This window comes from Montipora foliosa, chromosome 1 (genome assembly GCF_036669935.1).
Source record: "Montipora foliosa isolate CH-2021 chromosome 1, ASM3666993v2, whole genome shotgun sequence".
NCBI classification, from domain to species: domain Eukaryota; kingdom Metazoa; phylum Cnidaria; class Anthozoa; order Scleractinia; family Acroporidae; genus Montipora; species Montipora foliosa.
The window spans coordinates 51,170,571-51,183,070 of record NC_090869.1 but is presented as its reverse complement, the minus strand read 5'-3'; the positions used below and the strand labels follow the sequence as shown (position 1 = coordinate 51,183,070).

Sequence of the window (12,500 nt, the reverse complement as noted above, 5' to 3'; positions counted from 1 at the left end):
AGCTATGGTGCTCGGAACTCAAATTTGCTCTGTGTGAATTTTCTGCTGTAGGCGCTGCGGTGGATATAACAAAAAAGAAGCCTGAGAACCAACAGATAGTTCGAAGAGTTTCCACGGGTTTTCCTGGAGTGAGGAGCGGTATTGCGGAATATCAAAATATCAATAGGCCGTATCACTTTTGATACATCAAAATTGTTCTCATACATTTTTTGGAAGGTTTTTTGTTAATATCATGTGATTTTGATTGTTATTGGTGTCTCTAGAGGTTGGCTGAAAACCTCCTATATTTCATTACTTATGGCTTGATCTTTCAGTTTTGAAAGGTGTCTAACAAATTTATAATTGGATAATGTTTGTTGGGAATATTGTCTTCACAAGTCTTTGACGACAATGCAGAGCTCGATTTCGGAGGCGAAGGAGGTAAAAAAACGGTTTCGCCGTCGTTGCCATCATGCATTGGGGTTAAAGAGGCACGGAAAGGCTTTCCCTTGTCTTTTGTTCTAATAAGGTTTTTCTTCTTTGATAGTCCCTCTTTCCTTCTTTGGGTGATGTCTTGTTGTCATCAGCGTTTTTCTTGCTGTTGCAACGTGAGCCTCTCTTCTTCTTTTGGCGTGGCAGTTTATCGTCTTCAGCGACTTTACACGGCATCTTCCTGGACTGTTGATCCATGCTCTCGTGCTGTTACTTGGGAGAATCTGATCTGCTAACCATTGGTTGAAAAGGCCTAGATTTTGAACTTTTAGGTGCAATGTCTTGACTTTCTGTGGTGTCAGCGTGCTGTCTTGCATCGTAGATAAGGTAGCATAGCCAGGTTTTCCCTCGTGAACATTAACCGGTTTAGTCTCTTGCATCTCGTCCATGCGGAAAGAAGATGCTCTTAGAGTCATCTCTTTTTCCTTCTTTATACTCTTCTTTGATTCCTCTATACAAGTTCTTCTCCTTTTATTGAAATAACACGAGCAGCATTGGGATTGATCTTGTGCTTTCGCTTTCTTCCAAATAAAGATGTTGATTCAAATTTGATTACTCTGTTAAAATACGACGCCGGAAGCCACATGTGCTCATCGGACTGATACCCCTTGAAGTGAACTTTGTACTCGTACGTCAAGAGTCCTTGAACTAACGTCTTTGCAAGACATCTTCAATCTCGTAAATGTCTTCAGGCAAACGATCTCCTAGTTGCTCATCCATGTTTGTCTCAGTTGAAGCTTCTTCTGTTTCGTCTAATTTGACACCTCCCCTGCTGACAAATCCCATTTCATTTAGTAGCTTCTTGGATGCCTCATGCAGCTTATAGCACCCTGCGCTGTTTTCGCCGACAGGAATAAGTTCAACAGCACCGAGTATGGAAGATGATGCTTTCCATTGTGTTAGTCCCAAGGAAGACTGTGAATGGTACAGATCACCAGACGCAGATTGTTGATAAACAGAAAAACGCACTCTGATGGACAAGTCACCATTCAAATGGAAGCTTGATACATCTGCGCCGTCTTTGCATGTTTGGATTGCCTCAACGCGAACGATATCAAAAATCTTATGCCCCTTCAAAGACGATTTTAAGGCCATATTTGAAAATTTGATGATATCATGTTTTGGGTCGAGAGGTGCCTTACCCTGAAGGTACTTTGCAGCCCAATGGCGTTTCTGACGACATCGCGCAATGTACTCCCTCGGAAGAAGAAGCTTCATCAACTTATGAGCAGCTGATAAAGAGAAACCAGCAGAATCAGTGGAGTATGTCAAAAGATTTATAGGCACTTGACGGACATCCCCTGACTCTGTGTAGTAGCAAAGGTTTCTTAACTCCTCCCAGTATCTCAAGAGATGACTTGCTCTGTAACCTTTGTCGATAGTTGGCCACAAACAGTAGATCAGTGCTGGCTTGTCAAACGATGCCAAGGCTGTAAAGTTGTGGATGGAGACATGTTTTGCAAGTTGGTGACTTTCGAGGAGTTGGTTGACCAATCTCTTAAGTGCATCAAAATCATCTTTGTCCCCTTTTGAAGGTTCTCTACGCGGAATTTTGACGATCTCATTTCTCCAGTTTTCTATGTCAGGTTTCCAACCTTTCCCTAAAATGACAACTTCTCCCGAGTTTGATAAACGCGGCTGAAGGAATCTCAAGCTTCGAGCCCCATCACTAGCCTCATTTACTGGGAAACCTTTGTAACGATGTGCTGCGTGTTCGAGTACCTTATGATTAATTCCTTCATCAAGTCGCTCTTCTTTCCTGTGAGTTGAAGCTGTAGTATTACCCGCCAATCCAAACATGTCAGCTAACAATGAGTAATTAGTGGAGCCAAGTTCATTTCTGAATAGACCACTTACGTCCTTTATCAGCTCCAGGAAGTGATTGTTATTTCGTTTTGCCAGCTTTGACGTTAAATCTCGGATCACAGTAATTTGCACTGGATTTGAATCTGATACGTCCATTTTGAACAGCCGGATGAGATCGAGAATCAATTTTTCCTCATCACAACTCAGACACGCATCCATTAAACATCTTTCCCACTCATTTGGAGACAGCTTGACTCTGGAAAGATTCATAACCTTTCTTTCTGCCTCCTTTCTTCGTCTCGTCTCAGTCTTAAGAGCACTTTGTAATTCATGTATTTTGGCGTAACGTTGGTTGAACCCACAAATTCCAATTCTGTCCTGTATACCTTTTAACTGTCCTTTTTCTCCGTGCCTCATAAGATCTTTTAATTCCCTCAGTTGCTTGCAACAGCTGCTGCATGTATAAGGACTTTCACCTTGAGACAACGCTTCACCAGTACAAGGTGGTTCAATACTTTTAATGCTGCCATCAATTTGCATACTTCGGCCATAGAGATCTATGGTGCACCTCATTGGCACATAAATAGACCGGAAGCTGTTGTTGGCCTTTTCAAGTACATCTTTCGCGTCCACGGGATGCACATCCCTCCAGGTTTTCTAATCACGACACTTTTCGTGTCCTTCCATGGTGCGAAAGCATGATATCTCACCCCTATTGACTTGACTCTGTTTCACGACCTCCGGATCCCATAGATGCTGGCAAGCAACTTTTCCTTTCTTAGATTGCTGAAAACGATCCGGAGGTCTCAGCAACCTGAACCTGAACCGGGGCCTTATGTCGAGGATTTTCAGAAATCGTCAGGATGTGTGTTCCAGAGACTTTGTGCATGGGGAGATAAGTGTGACTGAAAGTAAGTTTAATCACAAGGCCAAGGTAAATCTGTAATCGTTTCAGCAAGTACTTTTTGACTAAAATTGCGGGTCTGATCTGCGCAAGTAATGAAGCAAGCATCAACAGACGAGGAGCTTAACTTATTTTTATTTACGGCCACCATTTTGGAGAAGGCTCTATTTTAGAAGTTTCAAACACAGCGAGCATCATCAATAAAATCCGCATTGTGCTCATGTACGTCTTTCAAATAAGTTCTGGTACAGAAATGCGTTTTCTGTTTTGAACGAGTTATTTGCCTTAGCTATGGCAAACTGTTGTTCAAGTTTGGGTGCTATTGTTTGTGATGTCCTCGTATCCCTCGTATCATTACGTCGTTTTCCATAAGATATCTGTAGGACTCCCAGCCATTTCTGTTTGATTTCCCTTTCTCAGAGGTACGCCGGCGTACGCGCTTGCTTACCACATCAAGTAAGTCACGGCATTCTTCCAGTCCAATCAGAAGCGCGAGAATGTTTTTTAGGGTTTATTATTAGGAGACTTGGTTCGTTTTGGGAGTGGTTAGAGCCCACTTTCCGTATTTGTAACGAAGACGAAAGAAATGCTTAATTTGGCTGCTGTTATAAGAAAGGTCTAAAACTAGTTTTGGAAGCGAGTGGGAATTCTGGAGAGCGCCCGTGAGGTGCAGCCTACGACGGGAAATGACAAGAACAATGAGGAGTGAAATGCAAATTTGCAAAATTGCTGTCACTATTGCAAATAGTCAAGATAAATGTTTTGCACGTTTTTTGGCTTCTTTCTTCTAATGACTGTTGGCCAAAGAGTCTGTCCTCACAAATTAAAGGGTAAATGCGAAGTGCTCTTTGCAGCTTTGTAGGCGAATGCAACTGGTTGTCTGATACGTTTTTACCGATAATATTATTTCTTTAAACTTTTTTAGTACAACAGATCTAGAGGAAGAAGAGCAGCTAGAGACTCGTGGGTTTTTTGGAATAATTACCACAGAATTTACTCCGGCAAGAGGCTATTTTGAAGTTGTCGACAAACGCAATATTGCCACCCTATATCCCATCATCACCAGATGCACACGACCTGGCACAGTGGTGTACACCAATCACTGGGCTGCATATAGAGGTATGGCAGCCCCGATTAACAATGTTGCTGACCACAGAATATTAGTGCATGCCCGTAACTTTGTTGATCCATTAACGAGCTTCCACACTCTAGAAATAGAGTCTTGTTGGAATAACCTAACGCTAGGGCAGAAAATGCGTCAAGGGATTAAAAGAGACGACCTCCAGTCGTACCTTGACGAACAGATGTGGCAAAAATGGAGCCAGCGATCACAGGCACATCCTACAAAATTTCCTGACAGTTATTCCACCTTGACTGCAATATGTTGTCACTAGCCCGGTTCTCTAAAACACACAACTATACAAGGAGCATAGAATATTTTAAGAACAGCAGAGGCAAATTGAATATTTCTTACATAACGTTGGGGTAAATGTGGCAGTCGGATCTAGCCATATAAAATGGGTTCAGGGAAATACAAGTGTATATCGTTCTTGTTTCAAGCAACGGACACTCGCTCACCCACGAAAGCGACGTTTTGTATTTTTGTGTAAACATTGAAGTTGCGTGGTTTTTGGTATATTCTCGGGCCCGTAACCAGGAATTTATGTGGGGGGTGGGGAGGGGGTGTTAACGAGGCCAAAGTTGACCAAAGTACCGAAATGCCTTTTTCGGCTCGCGCTCTGAAGAAAAGCAATCCTTTGACGTTGATATTGTGGTAAAAAAAAAACTAATCAAAATGTGGTTTAGCGTGGTCTGTACTCTTATCGACAACGAGTACGCGTCATTACAGTGGTGAAAATTTGTTGTGGACTCACGAGGCGCAGCTTACCAAGGGTGTATGGTGTCGTTTCATCTACTGAAAATTGAAAGCGTATGTGTATTTGAACTGCACAAGAACCATTCCCTTCAAGCGCAATGAGCGCAATTAGGACATTAGCGAAAAGAAAGCTTGAAGAAAATCCATTACGTATAAGCTTGAAATTTTCAGGCTGCTTTTTATGTTGTTGTGTTGCGAACCGATAGTTTGTACTCAGTGTTTCTTCGATTTGAAAAATATAGCAAACCTTAAATCAGTTCAACCGAAGGACTACAAGAAATGGGGTTATTCAAATGAAACGACTCCACTGATTTGTGAGAAATAGCGCAGAACGAAATGTACATGTAAATATGATATCAATCACAAATAAACTTGAATCGCACGGGATGTTTCAACCATACAAATTCTACCGTACTCATTCTGTGACGAACCGCTTTTATCCAAGCCAAAGCATGAAATTTATACGCTCCAGTTTCTCTTTGATAAGAATTTAACTCAGTGATTTTCCATGTAAATACCCAACACACGAAGCCCAACTTCTTGCAGTTTTCTCAGGGTCTAAAGTGCACTTCCAAAACCTGGAAGTCCGTGGTGATTGGTCTACGTAAATTCTGGCTCGTTTAAGCAGACGCTCGTGGAACGCGAGAGGAACGCGTGACGAATTCCTAAGATCGTCTGCTTTGGTGGCTAGGGCTACTAGAGTGCACCTGGTTTTAGTTTCCCAACGAATGCATTGCTGCTTTTTCCATTCTTTGATTTTGTTTAAATATCACTGTTAAGTTTTAAACTTCAGTTTAACCGACTGCAATCCTTAACTTGGATATTGAGTATCAAAATGCAGCGGACTCTTGGGGCCTGTGGGAGGGGGGTGCGAACGCAACAAGGATTTTAATAACACTCTCCCCTTAACTCAGAAAATAAATAACTCCCCTTTCTAAGACAAGATCATATAAAGTTGCAAGGAAAGGCGAGAGAAGAACCTCGCAATTCGTTTGTGACGCGAAACAGATTTGTTACTGAAATTGCCACAGAAGGATCCCCAGCAACCGTTGAAGCACTGTCAACCAAGATTGTAGCAGCGTGGGACATCTTCATGACCGTTCCTGTTTGCATGTAGCATTCGGTAGTCTGGGGGAATTTCCACCCCACATGCCCAGCTACATCTTTTGGGGAAACACATATGAGAGACAAAGTTATCGAACACCCGCTACGGAAGCGGTGCATAGTTTCGCCATTGTGTATTCTGAGTGTAGCCAAGAGAAAATGAGGGGACAGAGAGGGAGGCTCAAGGCGTTGGCCGGGATATGTTATGTCCACGAAAGTTATTTTTAGACGAGCGGAAGTCTTTGTTCTAGCGCAAGTCTGTCTTCTGAGACGTCCGCATGCAGTCTTGCCTCGCTCTCAGGTTCTTAGTGAAAAGAGAAAATGATGGCGCACGGGGAAGGCTGATGAATATATATTTTCTTTCAAACATCGGACCGAGGTTAGCCTGCACGCGGACGTCTCGGAAGACTTCCGCTCGTCTAAAAATAACTTTCGTGGACTTGACATATCCCAAGGGCTGGACCGGGAGCCTCCTTCTCTGTCCCCTCATTTTCTCTTGGTGTAGCCAAGTGGAGGGATAGACGATTAGCAATTACAGAGCCGATAAATGGTTTGTTCGATACGGCGCCTTTCTTGTTGGTGGAACGGAAGAGATAGAAGTCTCTAAGGAAGAAGTCCGGCCCAGCTGGTGGGCTGACCCTCCCAATCGCAGCAAACAACTTCGCGATGGCAGTGCTTAAGACTTTAAGTTTGTCCGCAAAGGAATAGAGGGACTTGATCGAGGATAAAAAAGGATGGGAAAAAAAAAGGAACGACGATCTATGCGAAGGTAGACCCCAAACAAAAAGAACATAGGGAAAGAAAAGGGAAGGCAACACCCGCCAGCCTGACCGGACCAGGAACCCGTCCTGAGACAGGTTATAGGGAGTGGTTTAGAATTCCCTTCTGGTACGGCAAGGAGCGGGAGGGGAAAGAAGTAAGTCCGACTACAAATAAAATAATAATAATAATAGTAAAGAAAAATAAAAAGAAGCGAATAAAAAACGGGACGATATGAGTTGCATGAAACACATTTAAATAACGCCACATATTAACAAAATCTGGGTGTAACACTCCTAATTTTGTTTACGGTGGCCGGAACTGCCCCTAGATCGAGAGTTAAATTACAAGACCTTGCAAAGTGGCCTCGCTTGCCACAGGAGAAGCACACATGGGGCTGGCGATGTGGATACGGATAAAATCGTGGCCTTTCACCTCTAGGCAGTTATTGGGGCAGCGGTCGCTTGAGACCAAACTCTTTCCAAGGTCGAACACACGACCAAACTCTTTCTCAGGTCGAACACACGACCAAACTCTTTTTCAGGTCGAACACATGAAGGGGGCAAAGTGAACGGAATAGCGAAAACGAAACAACTACAGACACAAACGAGCAGGGCGACACCACAGAGTGACACATAAATGGCAAAACTTGGCGAAGCACGCGGTAGACGTATAAACTAAGGACCCGGGCCATGAGAGTGATAAACATAACCTCGCCAACCTGAACTTGGGCAGCCGCGGCGCCCGGTGGCGCTTGAGGTTGTTGTGCTGCGGCTGTCCTTGTCCTGGGCCCTGAACTTGCATATGGTTTGCCAAAGCTTCAGCATTAGGTTCGGCGACGCGAGAATCAAAGTTCAAAGCAAAAAATTCCACACTGGCCCAGGACGGCGTAACTAGGCGAAAGAGACCGAAAACCAGAGAAGGTTTGCATAAATAGGCAAATGAGTTCCCCGGGGACTTGAATGGCATTGTCTCCTAAACCCTGAGGTGTTACAAGGATACCGGCGCTGCGCGCAGGCTAAATCGGTGGCTATTTTGACAGTGAAAATAGGAGCTGAATTTTAATTGTAATGATTTATTTTATCTTTACTTTTTATTTGCAAAAATATCTTCCCAAATCGAGGAGTACAAAATCTCTTGGTTCTTGTCAAAGAAGCAGGCGTATATATGATCAGGGTCCATACGAAATTGCACCATAGCGCTTTGTAAAATGATGATTTGAGGGACACAGAACTTTTCTTGAAAATTTATCGCTTTGAAGTTATCTCGTAAATTTATCACTTTGATAAGCCAGGGAAAATGAACAGGCCTTTCCTTAATAAACCGGATGATAATTCAATATTTTTACTCACTTTCACTGGCATACAGCTCAATTGCATCATGAATCATACGGGAAAATGACATTAATTATTGGTGAATTCACTTCAAGATTACCAAAAGATCAATTAAAGAGAGAGTTGTCACTAATTATTTTTTTTCAATTTCCTTTCAAGTGTGCTAGCTATATTCTTTGACCACACACACCGGCGAAAAATGATGATTTGGGGGACACAGAACTATTCTTGTAAATTTATCGCTTTGATAAGTCAGGGAAAATGAACAGGCCTTTCCTTAATAAACCGGATGATAATTCAATATTTTTACTCACTTTCACTCCTAATGTTCCTGCTTCCGTTAACTTGCAAACAACCTTAATTTAACAGCATGGAGCGTTCAGAAAGAACAAAAGCCTAAGAACGCGAGATGGGATAGGCGACATGGATCAATGCAGTGGAAAAGAGTCCACACGCCGGCTTACGACTAAGAATAAATTAGACACTTTCCCACGCGAGATGCAAGTTCCCTCTCCCAAATAAGACTCTACAACTAGTAGTAGCTATCGCTAAGTGCCAACGAAACAGTCAATATAATACATAGTTTACAGATTTGTATCAGACAGTTCCAAAACACCCAACAGTAGTTGTAATCTATTTATTCGAAAGTACTGCAACTCAACTTATCTAGTTAACAATAATACAATAATAGAAATTGCACACTTTGTATCTCCAACAACAATGTAGATGTCAACGTGTTTTTCAATAATATGGAAAGTACTGCTGTAATTTTTGAACGGCCGTAATTTTAACAGGAATATACAATAATTAAGTTGAATAAAATCAGTGCCATGTAAAAAATCGCCAAAGCGTTTTCAGACTTTTCAGCGTGTATGGAGCATGTAACGGGCCAGTCAAACTCTCTCGCACATGAAAGTTGTTTCACTTGTAGATGCAGCCATGAATTAAAAGTCAAATTGGTCGTTTAATTTTGTACTTTGCAGACAACATATTTTCTTTGAAAATAAAATTAAATTGTTCACGACTCAATGGTTACAAAACGAAAAACAAAGTGCTCTACTAGCCGGCCGAAATCCGAAATTGACAACAGCGGCCGATAAGAACACGTATGCCGGTTTAGTTTTGAGCTCGTTTACTCAATATAGAACACGATGGTTCGAAAATAAATATTAAAGAACACTCAGCTGATAGCTGCCGATGCAACTATTACTTTGTAATTTTTAACCTGCTTTATCAAAGCAAGTGTACACAACACAATGGTTAGGGAAATGGGAAAAATGTGGTTTCACTCACCTCCGAGGACCTCCGAGCACAAGATCATCAATAGTAACACGCGTGATGCAAATTTGTCTAATGACAGCACTCATCAAAACACGGGCTTTCATTGGTCTCTACTAAAATCTCCAGGGAATCTTACATCACACTACGTAGCCTTAAATTACACTTTTCACACAACGATCGAGGATTTTTCTGCCTGCTGCAATACTTCGCGCGGCATTAAGCTGGCCGCGTTGCAAGCTTCGCGTATTCGCTCGGCTTTCTCGTTGGCAATCACGCTAAAATTTTGCTGTTTACTTTCTATCGCTGATGTACTCTTAGCTGAGTTGCAATGGCAAATCAATAAACGAGCCACCTTGAAAAACATGACGAGAGGAATAAATACATGAAAACACACGATTTGAATGACACTTACTCTATTCCTGATTTTAGTAAATTCTCGCATTAAAAGACATGAAAAAGTACTTTAAAAAGAAGCAATTAAGGACGATGCCTACTATTGTTATCGCGCATACGTTATGCGCATCTCCAGATACTCTGATTTCCTATCGGTGATGCTTACCAATACAGGGATATTTTTGCGCGGTTTAAAACTATCCGGAGAAAGTAGATCTTAGTAAGTACTCTTGGTATACAAAAAGAAAATTGGTGGTAACTATGCATTTTTGAGAGACAATTAAGTTTGAATTTTGAGAAGGAACGCCATACATTGCTTTGTATTTGAAAGCTTTTTACAAATATTATTCATGAATTATCTTTGAAAAATGCGTGGTTACCCGCTTATATTATTTTTGGATTTCAATAACACCTGTTAAGATCTACGTTTCCTGCATAATCACACACCGACGCAAAAATATCTTTAATTAGTAGGCACCGTCCTTAAAGTAATAAACAGTTTACCAATTACCGGATGTCATAGGCAACTCAACAGTTCTGTTCTTTTTATTTCTTTCTTTCTTTTTTATGGCTTTGCCCCCCGGGGCAAACATGCAAGCCCTTGTATGCACCGAGCTCGACTACTATCGTGCTCGGTATGTTATGGAGCTCGATGTAGTCATTCTCTTCGCGGTGCCACCATTACTTTTTCTTTATCTGGGAATTCTGCCCAGACACCTTCTCATTTGCAGTGGAGGGAATAAACTTTTTTGCAGATACGGCGGCTATTTTGAATTCTATTGTTTCAAATAGCTATTACGGGATGCCCAGGGGGCCTGAGCATCCCATAATGTCTTTCGAAACAATAGAAATCAAAATGGCCGCCGTGTCTGCAAAAAGATCTATTGAACGAGCGGAGGGTCGTTTTTGTGGAGGGGCTTATGGGAAATTTACAGAAAAAGTTTGCAAATGCAAAATGAAATAAAAAGAGAAATATAAATAAAGAAATGACTTGACGGTAACAGGCAGCAAATTGAGACATTTTGCGTCATTTACCGTTCTTTCGAAGCTCCTTTACACCAAACGATTGAACAGTTTGTTTCATGGCATTTGTTATGCATCTTACTTTTCCTGGCTGTATGAAGGAACTTAAAAAAAGTAGAGAAGGGCTTAATAATCGCGAAGCAGCTTAAAACAAAATTCTTCGGTGTTGTAAAGTTATCATCTCCATCATGCATTTAACTATTAAGTTAATTTTTTTTCCTAGTAGTGGCGCATGAACGAATTTGTAACTGATAAACATAAACACAACACCAAACATATAATTTAAAAAAATAGTCTTTATTTAAATTTGCCTTTTAATTATCGGTAACCTGATAGACTTGCCATGAGTCCTCCAGCGCTTTTGTGTGCACAATTATGCTCGGTGTGGCACTGGGATAATGCTACTAACAGTTTACCATATTTTAATCGAAGGAGACAGGATGTACTTAAATGCACTTGAAAGTTTGAGTATTCCAGATACAAAGACGTTGTCCCTGATATATATACGTTGAACGCGCGCGCTGATTGGCTACTCAAACTCCGGATATCCTTTGTTTAGTATATACTAAAACAGTGGATAGCGTTGAACGCGGGCGCTGATTGGCTCGTCAAACTCCGAATATCCTGTGCTATTTACCTCCGAGCAACGCGGGAAAAAATGGCGTCCCGATTTCCATCCATGACAGGTGAAGAAAACATGCAAATTAATTTTTTGTGCTGTATATTATCTCACTGTTTTAGTATGTACTAAAACAACTATTCACCTCAGTGTCGGTGGCTAGCGCTAGCCACCTCCACTTCAGTGAATAGTTGTCAATTATTATTCAATACATTGTGACAATGTCCAAATATGGTCATAGTGCGATCAATATTTGTTGTGCGTACTCAACGTATATCCTGCGATGTGCGTAACTATGTGTGTCGCGGAGAAAATTGGTCGTTTTTCCAGCTTTTTTTTTTTTCAATAAAAGTAGAAAATTGTTCTTTGTCATCAATGTGTTGAATAATAAAACAATTATCCTGCTCAATCTTGTGGAATATCGCCTGATTTTAGCCAACCCGGTAATATTAACCAAAAAACCTGTAATTTCGAAATGGGTGTAATAGAGTGGTAATTAATCTTCCTGTCGTGCCATTTCCGAGTTTGAATTCAAAAGGGAGCGTTTTGAAATCATGTGTATCAGTGCAGAACAAATTGCACTCCAGTTCAATTACAATTTTAAAGGAGCTATGTCACGAGTTTTTGATATTACTTTGAAAAGATGAAAAAAATATTGGGAGCAAAGAAAACTAAAAAATAACGGCCCAGTTTTGTTTAAAACTTGCCTTAGGATGGCAAGGATTGAAATGGATTACAACTTAAAAACTGGACCAACTATTTCAAGTCCCCTCTCGTGCTCGTACAGGTCTAGTTTGCTTCTCCGCTCAGAAAATAGCTTGATAACTTGCTTTTGCAGTCGATCAGTCCTTTGTTTACCGCGAACCTGTTTAATGTTGCGTTTGTGGCAAAGTTAATACACTAACTCATAATATCTTTCTTATCGTCAGG

General features: G+C 41.3%; 1 protein-coding gene across 1 annotated transcript in view; it reads right to left on the bottom strand.

Annotated features, from left to right (window-relative positions):
- LOC137978817 (adenosine receptor A3-like) overlaps window positions 1-9,565 on the bottom strand; it is a 40,999-nt gene extending 31,434 nt beyond the window's left edge. Inside the window, exon 1 of the mRNA XM_068825905.1 lies at window positions 9,548-9,565. The gene's annotated coding sequence lies outside the window, so the exon portion shown is untranslated. The remainder of the gene's footprint in view (window positions 1-9,547) is intronic.
- Between the last annotated feature and the right edge of the window lie 2,935 nt (window positions 9,566-12,500).